Source organism: Aotus nancymaae, unplaced genomic scaffold (genome assembly GCF_030222135.1).
Source record: "Aotus nancymaae isolate 86718 unplaced genomic scaffold, 86718_ANA_hifiasm-v0.15.2.pri h1tg000051l, whole genome shotgun sequence".
In the NCBI taxonomy this organism is placed as follows: Eukaryota; Metazoa; Chordata; class Mammalia; order Primates; family Aotidae; genus Aotus; species Aotus nancymaae.
This window is the reverse complement of record NW_026988465.1, coordinates 1,006,770-1,029,681: the sequence shown is the minus strand read 5'-3', so window position 1 is coordinate 1,029,681 and position 22,912 is coordinate 1,006,770. Positions and strand designations below refer to the sequence as shown.

At 38.2% G+C, this 22,912-nt stretch overlaps 1 long non-coding RNA gene across 1 annotated transcript in view; it reads right to left on the bottom strand.

Annotated features, from left to right (window-relative positions):
• The window catches only part of LOC105708688 (uncharacterized), a 74,123-nt gene that overhangs the window by 6,736 nt on the left and 44,475 nt on the right, over positions 1–22,912 (bottom strand). The window contains exon 4 of the long non-coding RNA XR_010337601.1: positions 19,425–19,538. This is a non-coding gene — a long non-coding RNA (uncharacterized LOC105708688). The remainder of the gene's footprint in view (positions 1–19,424; positions 19,539–22,912) is intronic.

Genomic DNA, 22,912 nt, shown 5'->3' with positions numbered 1-22,912 from the left:
GGATATTTTGTAGAATGTTTGCAGAATGTCCCTACCAACTGAAATTTATTTGATATTTGCCAGGCACAGTGGCTCACGCCTGTAATCCTAGCACTTTGGGAGGCTGAGAGGGGAGGATCACGAGGTCAGGAGTTCAAGACCAGCCTGGGCAACATGGTGAAACCCTGTCTCTACTAAAAAAATACAAAAATTAGCTGGGTGTGATGGTGGGTGCCTGTAGTCCCAGCTACTCAGAAGGCTGAGGCAGGAGAATTGTTTGAACCCCAGAGGCAGAGATTACAGTGAACCGAGACTGCGCCACTTCACTCCAGCTTGGGTGACAGAACAAGACTGTCTCGGAAAAAAAAAAAAATTGTCTGATACTTGTCTCATGATTGTGAGTTGCTTGGGTATTTTTGAAAAATTCACATAACATAAAAGAAACAGTTTTACACTGTGCGATTCAGTGGCATTAGGTATGTTTACAATGTATGTGCCATCATCACATCAATCAAGTTTCAAAACACTTTCATCACCACAAAAGGAAAACCTGCACCCATTAAACAGTCACTCCTTTGTCCCCTCCCCCCATCCCCGGAAGTCATCAGTCTGTTTCCTCTATATATAGATTTACCCATTCCAGGTATTTCATATAAATGGATCGTACAATATGTGATCTTTTGCATCTGACTTCTTTCACTTGGCAGTGTTTTTGCAATTTACCCATGTCGTATGCATAAGTGCAACATGCATAAACATATATTTGTACTTCATTCCTTTTTATAGTTTAATTTTTATTAAATGAATATTCCATATATTGTGTATTCATTCAACTGATGAAAGACATTAGGTAGTTTCCTTGTTTTGGCTGTTGTGAATAGTGCTGTCAAGAAGATGAGTGTCTAAGTGTGTATTTAAACACCTGTTTTCCATTCTTTGGGGTATATACCTAGGAGTAGAATTGCTGGGTCATGTGGTAACTCCATATTTTGAAGAACCCACACATTTTGAAGAACTGCCAAACTGTTTTCCAAAGCAGCTGTGCTATTTTACATTCCCACCCACAATGTGTGAGGGTTCCAGTTTCTCTGTATCTTTGACATTTGTAATTGTTTTTTTTATTCTAGCCATCCTAATGAATGGAAGGTGGTATGTCATTGTGGTTTTGATGTTCCTAATAGCTAGCAAGGGCAAATGTTTTTTCATGTGTTAATTGGTCTTTGTATATCTTTTTTAAGAAATGTCTCTTCGAGTTCTTTGCGTACTTTCCAATTGGGTTGTTTGGTTTATGGTTTATTTGTTAATTTATTTTTATTGTATACATTTAAGGTATGCAACATGATGTCTTGATATGCATAATACATAGTAAAATGATTACTAGAGTCAAGCAAATTAGCATATTCATCATTTCACACAGTTACCTTTTTCTGTGATTAAAATACCTAAAATTTTCTCTTTCAGCAAATGTCCAGTGTACAATACAATATTATTAACTATGGTAACCACACCATACATCGCATCTCTAGACTTAGCCATTCTACACAACTACAACTTTGCACCCTTGACTTATGTCTCTCCATTTTCTACACACACACACACACACACACACACACACACACACAGAGTAGCCACAGTTCTATTTTCTGTTTAAATGTAGATGAATTTTCTGGGTTTCTTAAAAACGTTTTCTTTAGATTCCATGTACAGGTGAAATCACACAATACTTTTGTTTCTATGCCTAGCTTTTTCACTTAGCATGATGTCCCTAGGTTCAGTTCTTTACATATTCTGGATAACAAACCCTTATCAGATACATACTTTGCAAATATTTTCTCTTATTTGTAAATAAATATTCTCTTGTCTGCAAATAAGAGAATATATTTGCAAAGTATGAATCTGATACTTACACTCTCAATAGTGTCCTTTGAAACACACAAGTTTTTAAATTGGGTAAAGTCAATTTGTCTACTTTTTCTTTTGTTACTTGTGCCTTTGATTTTATATGTAAGAAACTATTACTTAGTCCATATCATGAAGATTACCCCCATTTTTCTTCTGAAAGTTTTATAGTTTTAGTACTTAACATTTAGGCATTTGGTCCATTTTGAGTTGATTTTTGTATATGGTGCCAGGTAGGGACTCAGCATCATTCTTTTAAACATGAATAAAGGTTGTGTCAGCATCAGTTCCTGGAGAAATTATACTTTCTCCCATGGAATGGTCTTGGCATCCTTGTGGAAAATCAATTGGCTATGTATGAAATGAGATGATGTTTGGACTATTCGTTCTGTTCCATTGATCTATATATCTGTTCTGATGTCCTTACCATGCTGTTGTGTGTTTTGATTCTGTAGCTTGCAGTAAGTTTGTTTGTTTGTTTGTTTTTGAGACCCAGTCTCACTCTGTCATCCAGGCTGGAGTGATCTTGGCTCACTGCAACCTCCGCCTCCTGGGTTCAAGCAATTCTCCTGCCTCAGCCTCCTGAGTAGGTGGGATTACAGGCGTGCACCACTACACCCAGCTAATTTTTGCATTTTCAGTAAAAGTGAGGTTTCACCATGTTGGCCCGGCTGGTCTGGAATTTCTGACCTTGTGATCTGCCTGACTCGGACTCCCAAAGTGATTGGATTACAGCTGTGACCCACTGCACCCAACCTATAGTAAAATTTAAAACCAGGAAGCACGAGTCCTCCAAATGTATTTTTCTTTTTCAATATTGTTTCAGTGATTCAGAGGAAAATTTCCTATAAATGTGAGGATCAGATCTGGCATTTATACAAGAATAGTCACTGCAGTTTTCACAGTGATTGTGTTGGATCTGTAGCTCTCTTTGGATATAGTATTGCTATCTCAACAATATTATGTCTTCTACGCCATGAACAGAAGCTATATTGTCACTTATTTAGGTCTTCTTTCACTTATTTCATCAGTGTTTTGCAGTTTTCAGCATACAATCTTACTCCTCCAGCTCTTGGTTAAATTTATTATTAATAATGTTATTCTTTTGGTGCTACTGTAAGTGGAATTGTTTTCTGAATTTCAATTTTGAATTGTTTATTGCTGGTGAATAAAAATACAATTGAAATTTATGTGTTGATCCCTAATCTAACAATTTTGATGAATTTATTTCCAGCTCTAATACATTTTTAGGAGTTTTTAAAAAGATAGATGATAGATACAGAGATAGGTAGGCTGACAGATGGATTTATGTCTCATATTATCTGCAAATAAAGATAGTTTTACTTCTTTCTTTCCAATTTAGAGGCCTTTTACTTCTTTTTCCTGCCTAATTTCTCTGGCTAGAACTTCCAGTACAGCTTTCAATGGCAACAGTGAAAGTGGTCATCCATGTTTTGTTCCTGATCTTTTAGAGGGAAAGCTGTCAGTCTTTCACCATTGAATGCAATGTTAGCTGCGGATTTTATATATATAAACGCCCTTTATTACATTGATGAAGTTTTCTTACATTTCTAATTTTTAGTGCTTTTTAAAAAAAAAATCACGAAAGGGGTCGGGCGTAGTGGCTGATGCCTGTAATCCCAGCACATGGCAGGCTGAGATGTGTGGATCACCTGAGGTCAGGCGTTTGAGAGTAGCTTGGCCAACATGGTGAGAAACCCTGTCTCCATTAAAAATACAAAAATTATCTGGGCATGGTGGTGGGTGCCTGTAATCCCAGCTACTCAGGAGGCTGAGGCAGGAGAATTGCTTGAACCCAGGAGGCGGAGGTTGCAGTGAGAAGAGATCACGCCATTGCACTCTAGCCTGGGTGACAAGAGTGAAACTCCATCTCAAGAAAAAAAAAATCATTAAAGGGTGTTGATTTTTTCAAATACTTTTTCTGCATCAATTGAGATCATTATATGCAATTTTTTCCTTCATTCTATGAATATAGTGTTAATATTGATTGATTTTTCTATGTTGAACCACACTTGCATTCCGGGGACAAATCCCACTTGGTCACAATGTATAGTCCTCTTAATATGCTGTTAGATTTAGTTTGCTAGTATTTTTGTTGATTTTTGCATCTATATTAGAAGGGATATTGGTCTATAGTTTTCTTGTGACACAATTACCTGCTTTTGATACCAGGGTAATGCTGGCCTCCTAGAAAGAGGAAGTATTCCCTCCTCTTCTATTTTTGGAAGAGTTTGAGAAGCACTGGTGTTAATTCTTTTTCAAATGTTTGATAGAGCTTATCAGTGAAACCTTCTGGTCTCACCGTAGACCTTCTGGCTTTTCTTTTTTGGGAGGTTTTTGGTTACTAATTCAATTTCTTTATTTGTGACAGATTTGTTAAGGTTTTCTATTTGTTCTTGAGTCTATCCAGAGAATTTTAATAGAACCCAGTGTCTCACAAGATAATATTTAGAAAATTTAGGATCCAATCCAAAATTAAACAACAATGAAGATTCAGAAAAATACATCCAATTATTTAGGAAAAAATGAATAGCTGCAAACCTGAGATGATCCGGATGTTGGGATTGTCAGACAAATCTTTAAGGCATCTATCATCACTATACTTTAGGAGGTAAAAATGAACATGATTGAAACAAGTGGAAAGACAGAAATTCTATGCTGAGAAACAAAGTATTAAAAAGAACCAAATGGAAATTTTCAAACTAAAAAAATATAATATCTGCAATTAATATTTCCTGGGTGGGCTTAAAAGCAGAAGGAAGATGACAAAATAAAGAGTGAGTGAGTTTGATGATAGATTAATAGAAATTATATAGTCTGAAAAACAGAAAATAGTAAAAGAATGATGAACGCATTAAGGTCTTGTGATACTTAAAGTAATAAAATATTGTACTTTACTGTAAAAATGTAGCATATATATTTTAATATCAGACTATTAAAAAATAGGAATGGACTAGGTATTCTGGTTAATGCCTGTAATCCTTAAATTTTGAGAGGCCAAAGTGGGAGGATCACTTAAGGCCAGGATTTTGAGACCAGCCTAGTAAACACAGTGAGAACCCATTGCTACAAAAAATTAAAAAATAATAAAAAATGCAGAGATATAGGCAAAATCCAAGAAATAATTAAAATGAAATACTGAAAAATGTTCAAATAATCCAAAAGAAGTCAGGATAAAGGGAAAAGAACCACCACCAAAAAAACATGAAGATAAACTAAAAAAAAAATAATAAAACAGTATATTTAAATTCAAACATATCAATAATTTTATTTAATATAAATCATCCAACTACACTGATTAAAAGATATATAGAAAGATTCAACGAATAACTAAAACTCAGCTACATGCTGCCTACAAGAAATCCACATTAAATATAAGAATACAAATAGGTTAAAAAGATGGAAAAAGATATAACATGGAGAAACTAATCAAAAGACAGTGGAGTGTCTATATTAATAGCAAACAAAGTAGGCTTCAGGAGAAGGAAAATTTCTGGAGATAAAGAGTGACATAACATAATGATAATAAGGTCAATCACCAAGAAGAAATAACCATTTTAGATGAATGTGCACATAAAAAGTAGGACTTCAAAATACATGAACCAAAACCAAATAGAACTAAAAAAAGAAATTTACAAATTTACAAATACATCCGTATACTCCAGAACTTGTCTCTGAGTAATTGATACAACAGACAGAAAATCAGCCAAGATATAGAAGATCTCAACAACACTATCAGCCAACTTGATTTAATTAACATTTGTAGAATAACTTATCACAAAGCAACAGAATATACATTTATTTCAAAAGTACCTGGATCTCAAAATAAATTATCTCCTGAGATGAAAGATTACATTTAATGATTTTTAAATTCATTAAAGTCTACTTTAATGTATGCAGAAAGCATACAAAATCTGCTTTCTGGCCATAATGGAATTAAACTAGAAATCAATAACAGAAAGATGTTTGGGAAATCCTCAAATATTTAGAAATTTAAAAACACATTTCTGACTTTTCCTATTTGAAGATGACATAATGATTCGTGTTGAAAATTCCAATGAATTTTCAAACTATCCTAAAACTAATAACTGAGATTTTCAAGGTTACAGGATACAAGATCAACACAGAAAAATAATGTTTCTGTATACTAACCATGAACAAGTGGAAACTGAAATTAAAAACACACATTATTTACAATTACTCTTAAAAATAATTAGGTATAAATTAACAAAATGTGTACATGGCTGTTATATTAAAAATTATAAGTTGGTAATAAAAGAAATCAAAGAAAACTTAAATAAATGGAAGACATACTATGTTCATGGATTGAAAGACAATATAGTAAAGATGACAATTAAACCTCAATCGATCTATAGGTTGAATGCAATTTTGATTCGAATCTCAGTAAGGATTTTTTGTAGATGTAGCAAGCTATTCTCGAGTTTATATAGAAATGTTCAAACCCCTGAAAAAAAAAAAGTTTAAAAAAGAAGAAACTGGAAGAGATCATTGTACTCAATATTAATATTAGCATTATTATTGTTACTGTTGTTATGTGTAGTTACAGTATTTAAGCTATTACAGTATTGGTGCAGGGATAGGAACATAGATTAATGCAACAGGATAGAAATCCAGAAATAGACCCACACAAATGTGACCAACTGATTTTTTACAAAAGTGTGATTCAGAGAAGGAAGGTTAGCCTTTCCACAGGTGGTACTAAAGCAATCAGACATCCACAGGCAAAAAAAAAAGGAGACAAAGAGAGAATCTTAATCTAAACCCCATAGTTTATGAAAAGTTAACAGAGAGTGGATCACAGACTTAAATGTAAAATGTAAAACTACAAAACTTTTGGGAAAAAATAGAAGAAAATCTTCAGAAGCTAAGGCTACATAAAGTCCCTGGATTTGGTATAAAAAGCACAATGCATAAAAGTAAAAATTGATGTACTAGGCATCATCAAAATTTAAAACTTTTACTGTACAAGAGATCCTCTTAAATATAAAAAGACAAGCCACACACTGGGAGAAGATACTTACAAGCCATATGTCCAACAAAGGACTGTTATCGTTTTAAGTATCTATATATAAATAACCATCAAAATTCAAAAGCAAAAACAAACAATTCAACTAGAAAATTACAAAATGAACAAGTGACATGAATGAACATTTAACCAAGGAGGATATATAAGTGGCAAATAATCACATGAAAAGACATTCAACATTATTAACCTTCAGGAAAATTTTTTAAAACTATAATAAAATATTACAACACTTATCAGAATAGCTAAAATATAAAAAATAGTGATAACATTAAAATCTGGTCAGAATGCAGAGAAATTGGATCACTTATACGTTGCTGGTAGGAATGTAAAATGATACAGCTGTTCTGAAAAGCAGCTTGGCAGTATCTTATAAAACTGAATCTGTGCTTACCATATACAACTCAGAAATTGCATTCTTGAACATTTATTTTAGAGAACTGAAAACTTATGTTCATACCAAAACATGCACACAAATGTTGATAGCAGCTTTATTTGCAATAACCAAAAATGAGGGAAAAAACACAAATATGTTTCAATGGTTAACTAACCTGATGTACCTCCATACCATGGAATACCACACAGAATTTTAAAAGGGTGAACTATAGATAACATGCAACCACTTGGATGGATCTCAAGGGAATTACGCTGAGTGACAAAAATCCAATCCCAAAAGGTTACATACTATATGATTATATTTATATAACATTCTTAAAATGATAAATGATAGAGATTAGGAATAGATTAGTGGTTAGCAGGTATTAGAGATAGAGGGAGGGAGAGAGTTAGGTGGTTGTGATTATTAAAAGGTAAAAGATAGCACAAGGGATCTTTGTGGTGATGAAACATTTCTGTATTTTGACTATGGTGCTGATTATGTGAATTTATACATGGAAAAAAATTGCATAGAACTAAATACACCCACACAAATGGGTGCATGCAAAACTACTGAAATCTAAATGAGATTGGTGGATCGTATTGATACCAATTTCCTAATTATGATATTGTACTATAGTTATGCAAGAGGTTACCACTTGGAGAAACTGTGTGAAGGGTACATGAGATTTCTAGGATTATTTCTTATAACTGCATACGAATCTACAATTATCTTAAAATAAAGTGTCATTTTAAAAGGCACACTTGTAAATTATCATAGATCAAAAAGAGTAAGTCTTGGGAAATAAAAAAAATTGAACTGAATGAAAATGAAAATACAACATATCAAAATTTGTGGGAAACAGCTAAAGCAGTGCTCAGAGGTAAGTTTGTAACTTTAAATGAATATAATAGAGGGAAAAAAAGAGTGGTCTAAAATCAATAATCAAAGCTTTCACCTTAAGAAACCATAACACCGAAAGCATGCAGAAGCAAGGACATGAAAGGTAAGGACAGGCATCAGTGAAATGTAAAACAGCAAACCAACAGAGAAAATTAAGAAAACCACAAGCTGATTCTTTGAAAACATCAACAAAGTGATAAACCAGATGAACAAAGAGAGAAGACACAAATTACCAACATTAGGAGTAAATGTGAAGATATTACAGGTCCTACGGATAGTAAACAGATAGTAAGGTACTACTGTAAAAAATGTCATATATTTGACAACTTAAATGAAATGAACAAATTCCTTGAGGGTACTAACTACAAAAGTTCACTCAAAAATAACTTGAAAAATACTGTATCTATTAAACAAATTGAATTCATAGTTTAAACTTTTCCAGCAATAAAAACAAAAAGTCTCCAGACCCAAACAGTTTTAATTAAAAATTCTACCTCATGTGTAAAGGAAGAAATAATACCACTTCTACATAATTTCTTCCAGAAAAATAGAAGAGAATAACACCCAATATTGCTTAGGTATTAATTTTCCCAAAATTGATCTATACATTCAATGCAATCTCAATCAAAGTTTCAGTAGAATTTTACAGGCAAATGTATAGGCAATGCCAAAGGAACTAAACTAAACCATTTTTAAAAAAAGAACAAAGTTGGAAGACTCCTCCTACCTGGTTTTCAGAATTACTATAAAAGTTACAGTAATCAATACCGTGTGGTATTGTTGAAAGTAGAGACACATAGATTACTGGAACAGAGAGTCCAGAAATAGACCCACATAAATAGGGACAACTGATTTTTGACAAAAGTGCAAAGGCAATTCAATGGGGTGAGGATGGTTTCATCAACAAATAGTGCTGGAACAATTTGAAATCCATTTTAAAAAATGAACCCAGCCAGGTGTGGTGACTCAGCCTATAATCCCAGCACTTTGGGAGGCCGAGGCAGGTGGATCACTTGAGGCCAGGAGTTCAAGACCACCCTAGCCAACATGGTGAAACCCTGTGTCTAGTAAAAATAAAAAATATCCAGGCATGGTGGCAGGTGCCTGTAATCCCAGCTACTCGGGAGGGTGAGGCAGGAGAATCGTTTGAACCTGGGAGGCGAAGGTTGCCATGAGTCGAGATTGTGCCACTGTACTCCAGCCTGGGCAACAGAGCGAGACTCCATTTCAATAAATAAATCAATAAATAAACCCGCTGGTGGGATGTAGTGGTTCATGCTTGTAATACCAGCACTTTGAGAAGCTAAGGTGAGAGGATTACTTGAGTCAAATAGTTCATTTGAGATCAGACTAGGCAACATGGCAAAACCCCATCTCTACAAAAAATACAAAAATTAGCCAGGTGTGGTGCCATGTGCCTGTAGTCCTGGATACTTGGGGGCCTGAGGTGGGGGGATCACTGGAGCCGGGAAGTCAAGGCTGCAGTGAGCCAAGTTGTACCACTGCATTCTGGCCTTGGTGACAGAGCAAGATCCTGTCTCAAAAAAATAAATTAATTAATTAATTAACTCTCAAACCATATCTCGTATATTATACAAATATTAACTCAAAAGTGACAATAGACTTACATGTAAAATTATTTACTTCATCAGAAAACTCAGAAAAATCGTTGTGAACTCAGATTAGGGAGATAATTTTTAGCTTCAACAGCAAAAGCATAATCTACAAGAGAAAAAACTTTTGATAAATTGGACTTCATGAAAATTAAAAACTTTTGCTGTGCAAAAGTCACTAGTGACAGATTGAAATTACAAGCTACACCTGGAATAAATATTTTCAAATCACATATATGACAAAGGATTTAAATCCAGTATACATAAAGAACTCCCAAAACTCAACAACAAGGAAACAAAAATCAAATTTAAAAAGCAGAAGTTTTGTAGACACTTCACCAAAGAAGATAAGAATGGCAAATAAGCACATCCAAGGAGACTCAATATAATTAGTAATTAGGGAAATGCAGAATAAAACCACAACAAGATACCACTACACATCTATTAAAACAGCTAAGAAAGAAATGACAATATCAAATACTGGCAAGGATGTGGAGTGACCGGAACTCTCATATATGGCTGCTGGGAATGAGGAATGGAATGGCCATTTTGGAAAATAGTTTGATCATTAAATATATGCTTAATATATTACCCAGCAGTCCTACGTCTCAATATTTGCCCAAGAGAAACATACACTTCTGTGCATACTAAAAACTGTATGAAAATATTTACAGAAGTCTTATTCACAATTGCTAAAAACTGTAAACCATTCAAATTTCCTTCAACTAGTAAATGAGTAAGTTAATGTGCTCTGTGATGACTCCTCAGCAACAATGTGGAATAAACTATTCATACATACCACATGGATGAATCTCAAATGCATTATGCTAAGTGGCAAAAGCCAGGCTAATAAAGTTATACATTGTGTGATTCCATTTATATGACTTTCTGGAAAAGGCAAAACTTTTAAAGAGATGAAAAACAGAACAGGTCAGTGGTGGTGAGAGACTATGGGTGGAGGTTGGTTTGACCACAAAATGGGAAAACAAATTATGTTGGTGGAGTGGAAGTGTTCTGTATCTTGTTTATGGTGATGGTTACAGGGCTGCAGGCATTTGTCAAAACTCAGAGCAATTTTTTGCATAAAAATTTTAAAATAAATTTTCTGAAGGCCTGAGTATTTGACTGTCCATCTTTGCATCCCTCTTACCAATGGCCCAGATGTTTCCCCAGAGCCTGGCTTGAGCGCTCCCTTATAAGTCAAGTACTTGAAAATCGCAACACTGTAATAAGAAGTCATTAAAAAACAGGATAACCTCTTTGGAAAAAAAAAAAAAGTCCATTTAGCCCACTAACTAGCTGAACTATAGTACTGATTATTCAAGAAAACAAAATCACTCTTCTTTAACCTTGTTTTGAAAAGCTACTATCATTCCAACCTGGGATGCCAGGAATATACCTACGCTGGTGATGACTTGATAGGAAATCCAGGACTCCTCCTACCTATAGTCCCTTCAGAAATCCAGAGGGGGCCCAGTGCTTTGGGAGGCCGAGGCGAGAGGATCACTTAAGGCCAGGTGTCTGAGACCAGCCTGGGGGACGTAGTGAGATCCCATCTCCACAAAAGTTTTTTTTTGTTTGTTTCTGTTTGTTTATTTTTTAGTTCGCCAGTCTTGGCGATGTGCACCCATAGTCCTAGCTATCTGGGGAGCTGAGGCAGGAGGATTGCTTGAGCCCAGGAGTTCAAAGTTGCAGTGAGCAGATGACATAACTTCTGTACGATTGTACAGATTGGGCCATTGCATTTCAGCCTGGGTGACAGAATGAGACACCCCCCCCCAAAAAAAAGGAAGAAAAGAAAAGAAACCTAGAGGGGGAAGGTGAACGAGTGTCCTCGGAGTTGCCAAGAGTGGGAAAATTTGCACTGATTTGGCAGCTGTTTCTAGTGGTAGTCATTAGTTCCCAGGGCACCTACGGGATTTGAGGAAACCAATGTGAAGTAAGCATAACAGCAAAACATAGAGTGTAGAAATCAGAGTTGGCAGAAGTAAGATGTGTATTCATACAGGACTGTATGTCTTTTTTATTAGACAGAGTCTCCCTCCACGGCCTAGGCTGGAGTGCAATGCATTGCAACCTCCGCCTCCCAGGATCAAGCGATTCTCCTGCCTCAACCTCCCAAGTAGCTGGGATTACAGCTATTTTTTTTTTCATATTTTCAGTAGAGATGGGTTTTGCCGTGTTGGCCAGCCTGGTCTCAAACTCCTAACCTCAGGTGATCCACCCACCTCAGCCTCCCAAAGTGCTGGGATTACAAGCGTGAGCCTCTGAGCCTGGACAGGACTGTATATATAATGGCATAGTTTATTCTTTTAACAGTATCCACAGTTTATCTCAATTAATGACTGGCTGCACATGTCAAGAAAGGAGAAATCACCCTCTTCTGCAAGCATGACATTGTCCTTCCTCCGATGTTGCCAGGGGTGTTCCTAAACAAATCTGTGCCTTCACATTAGTGCCCTCCCTGTCCCTGCATGACTCCACCTTGGATGCTCAACCTCCTGTGAGACACAGTGGAACTGCTGAATTGGCGAGGCTTGGAAATGTTCCTGTTTGCACTAATTAAAAATACGCTTCAGTGAAAATTAGCTTCTGAAGGCCACCTGTTAGCTCTAGAAGTCTGCACCATTATTTTCAGTCGGCAATTTCTAATTAAAGGATCATTGGCTGGAAGAGCTTTGTAGATGCAATTACCAGCAACAAAGGGAAGCTGAGTAAGGAGCGTGCAGCCGTACCCAGGACTTGACCAGGGACGGCACACGTGACCGCTCAGGCTAGCAAAGCCAGTGAGGAATAGGCTACCATTCATTTAGAATGGCTCTTCTCAGACCAGCTATTAGCTTAATTAAAGTGGCTATTGTGTCTTTACATTTAAACAGCACAGTTATGAAAATGAGTAGACAGAAATTCTTGCTAATTACTTGTTTTCTCCTGTGGTCATGAGGTTTCCAGTAGCCTACCCTGTTTTGACAGGGAGACCTGAGGCCAACTGCCCCTGCCTTGTTTATCATCCCCACCATCCTCCGCCTGCCTCTGCTGGTCACCTGTCCTCCCTGGCATTGCCATCCCCATGCAGCTGCCCCAACTTTCTCCCACTTGAAATGCCATTACTTGCTACCTTCCTTGCTTTGTCTTTAGTACCGTCTGGATCTTTGTCTACTGGAGAGAAAAATTGTTTCAGCCCTCATCAAATGCTCCTTCCATTACTGACACCTTGTTCTGCACTGGGGGCATGGACTTTCTAGCCCCTCCAAACAGTCGCTGTCCTTTTTCCAGGTCTGTATACATCCTCAGGTGAGTGAGCACTCTTCCATCACTCTTCTGCCAAGCATCACTCATCCCCTTTGAGACTCATGCCATCCGCTCTGCTACACTGTCCCCCAGATTTGCTCTACCGCCCTTTGCCTGGACTGTAGATCGTCTCCTGTAATGACCCGCAGGCCCCTTATCTTCAGTAGGGCCCCAAGATCTCTCCATCTATGCCCAAACCACGCCTCCTCCCAGCCTCCTCACAGAGCCTCCACCCTTCAGCACGTGCTGGTCCTTCCCCTGACTGCTCACTGGTCTTGTGACAAACTCCTGGCCAACATTTCAACATGTGCACTGAGTCCCCTCAATAAAAGAATTCCTAATCACGCTCAAACCTTCAGAAAGTGTAAAGATCTCGCTCCTCTCTTCTCTTATTAAATAATGTACTTTGTTGTAATATAACAATTATTGAAAATTTTTAGAAATCGTGTGTGATTTCTCCCAATTGGCTTAGAACATACGAAAGGCATTCCTCTTCTCCTGTCCTTCTCCTTCTCCTCCTCTATTCTTCTTCCTTCTCTCCTCCTCTTCCTCCTTCTCCTCCTCCTTCTTCTTCCAGTATTTTATTTTTTATATTCTTGCATATAGTTCCATATCTGGCTTTTAATCCCTGCAAATGAAGAACTGAATAGGATGTAACATGTCTGAATAATCAGCCTTCATTTGACAGATGAGGACATTGAAACTGAGGTCCAGGGAGGTGATATGACTTGTGAGAGTCACACAGCTTATGTCAAGCCAAGACTAAAAAGTAGATCTAAATCCCAGCCCAGGGATTCTTCATAGTATGTGACACTTCCTTTCTATACCTATGGTGTACTTCAGGTTTTAAATTAATAACTTGAATCATTAAATCATGTATATTAATGTACATAAAGACACATCTATCTGTTAAAAAATGTTGGAAGACTTCTAAGAATAATGAGAATATGCCTGTAATTTTTAAATACCCTCTCAAAAACCTATAAAAAAGAATCATAAGAATGACAACTACACTGAAATGAAGAAAACCTTCTGTCATTTTTAACAACTTGAAAGACTATCAGCCAGAGAAAACACAGTTTAAATTTAATTATGCAACAACCTTATTCACTGACATGCAATGATGTAATGTGTTGACTGAATCAGCTTTTGGTACCTGTGTAGGGGGCCACAGGAATACTCCAAAGCCTCTCAAGCAAGGTAGCTGGTGGCCCTCCTTGATTCTAGAACATTCTTCCAGTTAGTAGCCTCACTGGGATAGGGGCTTTAGTGTGTTCAATCAGAATGTGCTAGAGAAGGAATGACATGAACCTACACGAGATGCTGATGGAGTCCTAGCAGCCTAGACTATAATTTATGAATATAATCAAGCAAAGGTAACTTATTGGACTCTTGAGGAGAATGAGCAAACAGAAAGGAAATTAAACCAGGCAATTAGCATGAAAGACTTTCAATTAAAAAGATTTACAGTAGGAAACAGAAGATACCTTTTATAAATTCTGATTGGTATTCACAGTGATGTCTAAAAGAAAAAAACAACAAAAGACTCCCAGAACCCACTAGGGACACAGAAAAGAGTTGTAGAGGTGAGGTGAGAACAATCATTGAAGAAGTATAACATTAAATCAAGAAACTGAACAGCAGAAAGAACACTGTTAAGAATAAAATTTTGGAATTGGTAAATTAACTGAAGAAAGTCTCACAAGACGTGATAAAATGGCAAAAGGAAATAGAAATTGTAAAGCAAAGAAAGCTAGAGAACTAAGAAGGTAAATCGAAATTTATGCAGTTGCATATTTACACAGTGGGCAACCAATTATTAAGAAATAACAGATGATTGGCAGTAGAAATGCTTATTGCCTTCTGAGTTTCCTGAACCCAACCCAAAACATTTCGGCCCATTCTCATGAGCCAGTGAAGATAATCCCGATGTCTCTAATACTTTTCCCTCAAACACTTGAGCACTCAACCCTAAAGAACCTGCATTGGGACACCACTGGTTAGGAAAAATCAGCTCTGCGCCAAGTCCAGTCATTCCTTCTTCATGAGATGAAGAGAAAATCAGTCTTGCGTGAAACGCAGGCTAGAAGACTAACCTGAGTTCAGAGCCAGGGACCCGGAAGGAGATATAAATATCTCCCAAAACAAACAATAACATTTGTCATTGATTGGTCTTAATCCAGTTAACAAATATTTAGTGAGCAAAAAAAAAGAAAAAAAGAAAAAAAAACCCACAACATCTTAATCTGAAACAATTGCATTTAGGTTAATTCAAGCCTTTCCCCTAATCAGGAGATCCTTTTCTTACCTGACTTTTAAAGGGGCCCTTTATCCCAGGATAAAGAGTGGTATTTGTCCCAAAATGATTTTCTTCTGGTTAATTTTAGGTGTCAGTTTTTCTGGGCCACAGGGTACCCGGATATGTGGTTAAACATTGTTCTGGGTGTGTCTGTGACAGTGTTTCCAGAAGAGATTAGCCTTGAACTGGTAGACTGTGAAAAGTAGATGACCCTCCCCTCCCCAAGATGGGTGGGTCTCATCTAAGGCACCGAGAGCCTCAGTAGAACAAACGGCAGGGGAAGAAAGCATTTTCTCTCTGCCTGGCTGCTAGAGCTGGGACATTGATCTTTCCCTGCCTTGGTGCTCCTAGTTCTCAGTCTTTCAGACCCAGCCTGAAATCTGCATCATCAGCTCCCCAAGCTCTCGGGTGGTCCAACTACACCGCCAGCTTTCCTGGGTCCCCAGCATGCAGACTGCAGATCATGGGACTCCTCAGACTCCATAATTGGTTGAGCCAATTTTTTAAATAAATCATATATATATGATTATATAATATATGTATACATTATATACATAATCCATGTATATAATTATATATACATATAATTACATAATGTATGTGTATATAATTATATATACATATAATTACATAATGTATGTATATATAATAATATATACAGTAGAAAAACAGCAGAGGAAGAAAGCACTTTATTATATAAATATATTATATATACATATATATTAATAAAAATATATATTTATATAAAATGTATATTTATATTATATTATTTATATTAATATATTTATATTTTAAATATATAATATAATATCATTATATATTATATATTTATATTTAAATCATAAAATATATATATTAAATATTTACATAAATGTATAATATATTTATTTTTATATATTTATATAAATATATTTATATATAAATGTATTATTTATATAAAATCTATATAATAAATTGTATATTTATATAATATATGTATATAATAAAATGTAATATATATACATATAAGATATATGTATATATATCTTATATGTATATATAATCTCTATTTATATAATATATGTATATATGATACATATGTATATATTTTATACACACACACACACACACACACACACACACACGTTACATACTCTTGGTTTCGTTTCTCTGGAGAGTCCTGACTTACACACCACCCTAAGATATTGAAACTACTTGCAACCTCCAAATTCTCATTGCATGCAATATTGAAAATGGATGCATTTTAAACTATTTTTTTTTGAAACAGGATTTCATTCTGCATTCTGCTGCCCAGGCTGGAGTGCAGTGGCATGATCATAGCTCACTGCAGCCCTGAACTCTCTGGACTCAAGTGACCTCAGCCTCCAGAGTAGCTGTAATGACAGGCATACACCACAATGCCAGGCTAATTTTTAAAAATTTTTTTAGCAGGCTGGGCATGGTGGCTCACACCTGTAATCTCAGCACTTTGGGAGGCCAAAGCAGGCGGATCGCTTGAGGCTAGGAGTTTGAGACCAACCTGGGCAACATGGTGAAAAACTGTCTCTACTAAAAATACAAAAATTAGCAGGGCGTCATGGTGCATGCCTGCAATTCCAGCTGCTTGAGAGGCTGAGGCATGAGAATTGCTTGAACCGAGAGGTGGAGGTTGTAGTGAGCCGAGATCGCACCACTGCACTTCAGCCTGGGTGACAGAGCAAAACTCTGTCTCAAAAAAAAAAAAAAGAAAATAAAACATTTTTAGTAGAGATAGGGTCTCACTGTGTTTCCTGCCTGGTCTGTAACTACTGATCCCAAGCGATCCTCCTGCCTCAACCTCCCAAGTAGCTAAGACTACAGGTATGAGCCACCATGCCTAGCCTCCAAGTCTATTTTTGAAGGAATGGATGAGAGAGAGAGAGAAATATGAATTAAATTCTAGATCATGTAATAAAATCCAAGTGATAAGAAGAAGAAAAGGGAAGTAAGTGCAATTCTTGGCTTACATGAGGGCTGGTGGTTATGAATAATGCTTACTTCTTAACTTTGATAGAATCATGTAGAAGAAAATGTATTTGTTATAAAGGTAACTACTGTTGAATAACACTTAGCTGTAATATTTCATATTGCTAGAGGAGAAAAAAAGGACAAAAAATGATCAAAGAAAGAAGAGGCAGGAAAGGTGAAAAAATGAAGCAATAGGAAATTATAATGAACAGAACACATAAAATAGGAAGGCAGGAGAAAGATTGGATATAGCATTATTCGCAATAAGTAATAACACACATGGAACAAGTTATTCCCCTTGCTATGTTATATTTGCAAATAAAATAATAAACAACATAAAAAAGCAAAAATTAGCTAAATGCTGTTTTTAAGGTACATACCTAAAACAAAATGATAAAGAAAAAAAGGTAGAAAATAAAAAAGTCGGCAAGGATATATCAGGAAAATGCTAACAATGACAAATGGAAAAAATACCATCACACAAAGCAAATTTTATGGTCAAAAACATCAAATAAGGCCGAGGAATTTTATTGATAAAAGATAATATCCCTAAAGAAATTGTGGCAGTCATAGACACTTACATACCAAATTACATTGCAGAGACCTACTTCTACTTAAAGAAAAAATAATTTAGGAATTCAAGGTTATTTTGGTAAAATCACAATAGGCTTTCATAATTTCATTAAAGTGTTAATATGATTAGAGCATTTGAATTACACAATAAGCTTACAGAATAAGCTTTATTTAGTAGACATACTATTTCTGTACAAAACAGAAAATCTTTCTTAAATGTTGATGGATAATTTATAGAAATTGTTCATAAGCCATAAAGACAATCTTGACAAATTCAGAGGCAGAGATAGATAGATAGCAATTGAACATACCACGTTTTCTGGCAACAAAATACAGCACTCCACATCTAACCCAGAAATTTAAAAGCATTTATAAATAATTCTAAAATTAAAGATTAAATAATTACACTGAGACTAATTAATTAGAAGAAAACATCAAAAAGAACTCTACATTTCAAGGTCTATGGAATGTGGCCAAAACTCTCACCAAAAAAAAAAAAAAAAAAAAAAAAAGCAAATGTAGAAATTATCAGAAGTGCTTGAAAAAGCAGTCTCCTTCAGTGTTCAAAGCGTAGATTCTCCAGTCAGGTTATGCAAGCTGAAATCCCAGCTTTCCCGCTTACTTAATTTGTGTGATCTTGGAATAATTATCTAACCTCAAGGTGCTCCATTTCCTCGTCTATAAAACAGGAAGAATAATACCTATCTTTAGGGTGCTGTGAAAACTAAATAAGGAAATCCGTGTGGTTTCCCTTCATAAGTGGTCTCTGAGGAGAAAGAGAGAGAAAGTGAGGTAGAGAGAGACAACAAAAAATTACCAACAAAAGCAAAGCGAAAGTAGAGTTGCCCCTCTTGCCAGTGCTGGGCTCTCAGTGGAGACTGCTGAGGGGAGTCTACACAGCAAGCCAAGGGTCCACCTCACTGCTTTGTAAACCAGGGCGCCCCCGGGTCAGAGGCAAGCTATTGACCTGCGTCCAGGGATACCTGACTGCTGAGGCTCAGGAGCGGAACGTACACATTCTTCCTGTGCACGGCCCAGGGGAAACTGCTGAGCCACATTCTACACAGTGCCTCTGAGGGTCTGCAGGGGAAGGAGCCCTCCGTGCCCTCATCGGGGATCAGCCTGGTGCCTCTCCCCTGAACTGGCTCCCCCTCTGCCTCTGGCGACCTTCCCTCTCTCACACGCCTGCTCCCAGGAATTGCTTCCCAAAGCGACCTGCACACAGCCCTGCTGCAGTCTGTCTAGGACCTCCACCCACTGGAATACAGATGGATCAGTAGCACAAGCTTGGAGCCCAGTGTGGTGACACGCAGTAAAATGTGAAGATGCAGAGCCCTTGACTCTATGGTTCCTCCTCTAGAAATGTATCCTGCAGAAAACAGTTTTGTGCATGAGAACAAAAAGATACACCCCTCCATCCATTAGGATGAATCCATTTACTGTGTGTGTTCATCCGTTTGTGTGTTCTGCTCCAGGTAGGCGGTGACAAAGGCAGGTAAGGCACCTACTCTCCTTGCATTTGGGGAGTTAGGCAGGAAACAACACATCATTGTTCTGGGTGGGAAAACAAAAAGAAAAAATTAGAAACATCCAAAATTAAAGAAAAAGGATTAAATAAATTATATTGCATCCATACAATGCATTAGCGTAAGGTTTGCTCTTGCCGAGTTTAAAAGAAATATACTGAGAGCAACACAAGAAGATCCAATGTGAAGAAATTTATTCAAGTTCCCGATCGAGGTTCTGCGGTCTGACAGGAGGGGCCAGAGAAGTCGCATGGACTCCTCTCAGACGTGGGGTTTTATAGGGAGTGAAGGAGCTCAATTGGTTGTGAGAGAGCAGGACTACTATTGGGTAAGGTTACAAGCCTTTGTTTGCATACAGGACTTGGCTGCTATTGGCTAGAAAGACTCGGCTGCTATTGGCTAGAAAACTCGGCTGCTATTGGCTAGAAAGACTCGGCTGCTATTGGCTAGAAAGACTCGGCTGCTATTGGCTAGAAAGACTCGGCTGCTATTGGCTAGAATCACAAGACTCCGCTTGCATACTGGGTTCTTTAAGGGAAAGCCAGGCTGTGCAAGAAGGGGAGAAGGAAACATACCCGAGCATGTCCGAGCTTTCAGACAAAAGGGGCCGGGGTTGGGGGGGGTGTGCGTCCGAGCTCTCGGCGAGGCAACCGGCCTTACAATTAGCATGAAGCCATTGAAAAGAAGCAGGTCTATAAGTACCTATAAGGAAAGATGGGAAAGACGGACTCAGTGAAGAAAGCAAGCTGCAGAACTCTACGTCTAGAGCGAGTCTATTGTTTTACAGTGTTAGGTACTTACATCCATTCACACACGCACCAAGATTATATCTCAAATATTCTTAATGAGTTTTTCACTCTTGCCTAAGTACATAAGCCATTAGCATCCCATCTCTAGACAAGCTATGGGTTTGTTGCAGAAAGAATACAAAGAGAAAAGATAGGAATGACTAGGAATGCAAACAGTGCATAGCCACATAATCTGATCTAACCCTTGTCAAACAAATAGTCATGCAGAATAAGCCTATTGAGTAAGATAATCTGTAAACTAGGTTATTGTCATGAGAGAGAGTGCTCCAGAGATTTTTTGTTTGGTTTGGTTTTTGAGATGGAGTCTGGCTCTGTCGCCAGGCTGGAGTGTTATGGCGAGATCTCTGCTCACTGCAACCTCCGCCTCCCGGGTGCAGGCGATTCTCCTGTCTCTCTCTCCCAAGTATCTGGGATTACAGGCACACGCTGCCACGCCTGGCTAATTTTTGTGTTTTTAGTAGACAGGGTTTCACCATGTTGCCCAGGATGGTCTTGATCTCCTGACCTCGTGATCCGCCCACCTCAGCCTCCCAAAGTGCTGAGATTACAAGTGTGAGCCACCGCACCCTGCTGCTTCAGAGGTTTTTATCCCCCTGAGGGCTCTCTTGTTTTGGAGAAAAGAAGCGTCTTTCCCTTAGTCCCTCTGACAGCTGAGCCAGGAGGCTTGCAGTTCAGCACTAAAGGAGGTTTGAGGTAGGAGAGGGGAGAGGAGGACAGGAAAGGAAGAGAGGAGGGCCTCTGGGTCAGAAGGGCAGGTATTATTTTTCTCCCTTCTTGGCTTCAGCCCAGAAAGGAAGAAGCACACTCACTAAATCAAAGTGACACTTTTATAGCAGGCTTTTCCTCTGCTGACTCTCCAGGACTTTGAGAAGTGTTCACTCGCAACTGGCCAGGCATGGTGGCTCACACCTGTAATCCCAATACTTTGGGAGGCCTTGGCGGGTAGATCACCTAAGGTCATGAGTTCAAGACCAGCCTGGCCAACATGATGAAACCCCATCTCTACTGGAAAAAAAAATACAAAAATTAGTTGGGTGTGATGGCGAGTGCCTGTAATGCCAGCTACTCAGGAGGCTGAGGCAGGAGAATTGCTTGAATCCAGGAGGCAGAGGTTGCAGTGAGTTGAGATCGCGCCACTGCACTCCAGACTGGATGACAAAGTGGGACTCTGTCTCAAAAAAGAAAAAAGAAGTGCTCACTCCCCAGCTGCTGCTCCCAGCCTCAGGAGTGACCACATCAACCTGGGAGCACAGCCACGCAGGCAAGGGTGGCTCTGGGTTGGTCTCAGTGTCATGCGGCATCAACACTGGGTAGATAGGCACCGGCTGGTCACATACCTACCATACAGTGTATGGGGATCTCAAGTGAGGGGTTTGGATAGTGGACAAGACAGGGAGAGGCTCAGGGTCTGCAGACGGTGGTGCTGCAGTGAGCCCCCCTCTGCCAGGAGAAGCCCAGACTCTGCACAAGCCAGGGGAGGACCGCGCTGAGAGTGACAGGCCAGGCACATGCTGCAGATGCCAGGGGGGAGTGGCCAGCAGACACAGGGACACAGCCTGGGAGTGCCAGGCCTTCTGTTCTGCTGAGGTCATTAACTGCCCTGCTTTTCCACCCAGCCCACAGGATTGGGGAGGGGAAGGCAATTCATAAGTCTGGGCATTTTTTGTTCTCGCTCATTACCCAGGCTGGAGTGCAATGGCACGATCTCGGCTCACCACAGCCTCCGCCTCCCGGGTTCAAGTGATTCTCCCACCTCAGCCTCCTGAGTAGCTGGGATTACAGGCATGTGCCACCACGTCTGACTAATTTTGTATTTTTAATGAGATGGAGTTTCTCCATGTTGGTTAGGCTGGTCTTGAACTCAAGTCTGGGCATGTTTCGCCTTGAGAAAGTGAGAATTACATGAAGAAATTGTTTACATTTTCAGATCAAAATTTGAGCCACATTAGATGTCAACTTAAATAATTTTTAAATCAAAAAATGCAGCATCATTAAAAATGTTCCCCCTGCTAAGCATTGGGTAGGGCTCAGTAGGACGACCAAATTAGACGTCGATAGATCAAGGAATCTACATTTTTCTCCGCACTTCTGAGTTGTAGTTTGAGTAGAAAGTCTAATAAGATTCCCAAAGCTTTCCCAAAGCTGGGAAGAGGGACTGAGCACAGGGGAATGAGGCCCAAGGCACACCAGACAGCGATATTTTACACCTTATGCTTTTAAAATATGTTTTTCAAATCAGGGCACGGAGTGGTATAAAAAGAAACCTCTGGCAAATATTTGGAAAGGAAGTTTCTCTCTTTCATGAAATCCCATCACTCCATACTCCCCGGAGTCCTTTGAGTTTTCCCTCTCTGTGCCCTTTAATTACCAACTCACATTCGGTTTCTAGTTTTCCTCTCAACCACTGTCCAGTGGGTCCCAAGAGACTTTTGTTTTTCTTTCTTTCCCTAGGACCTATCAAGTCTCCTGAATTGGCAGGTAACAGCATGGAAAGCAAGGAGACGGTGTCACTGCACATTTCACACCCCCAGCTGTTCACTCCTGGCAACCCTTCACTCAGGGAGAACCATTATTTAAAAGATACTTGGGTAGA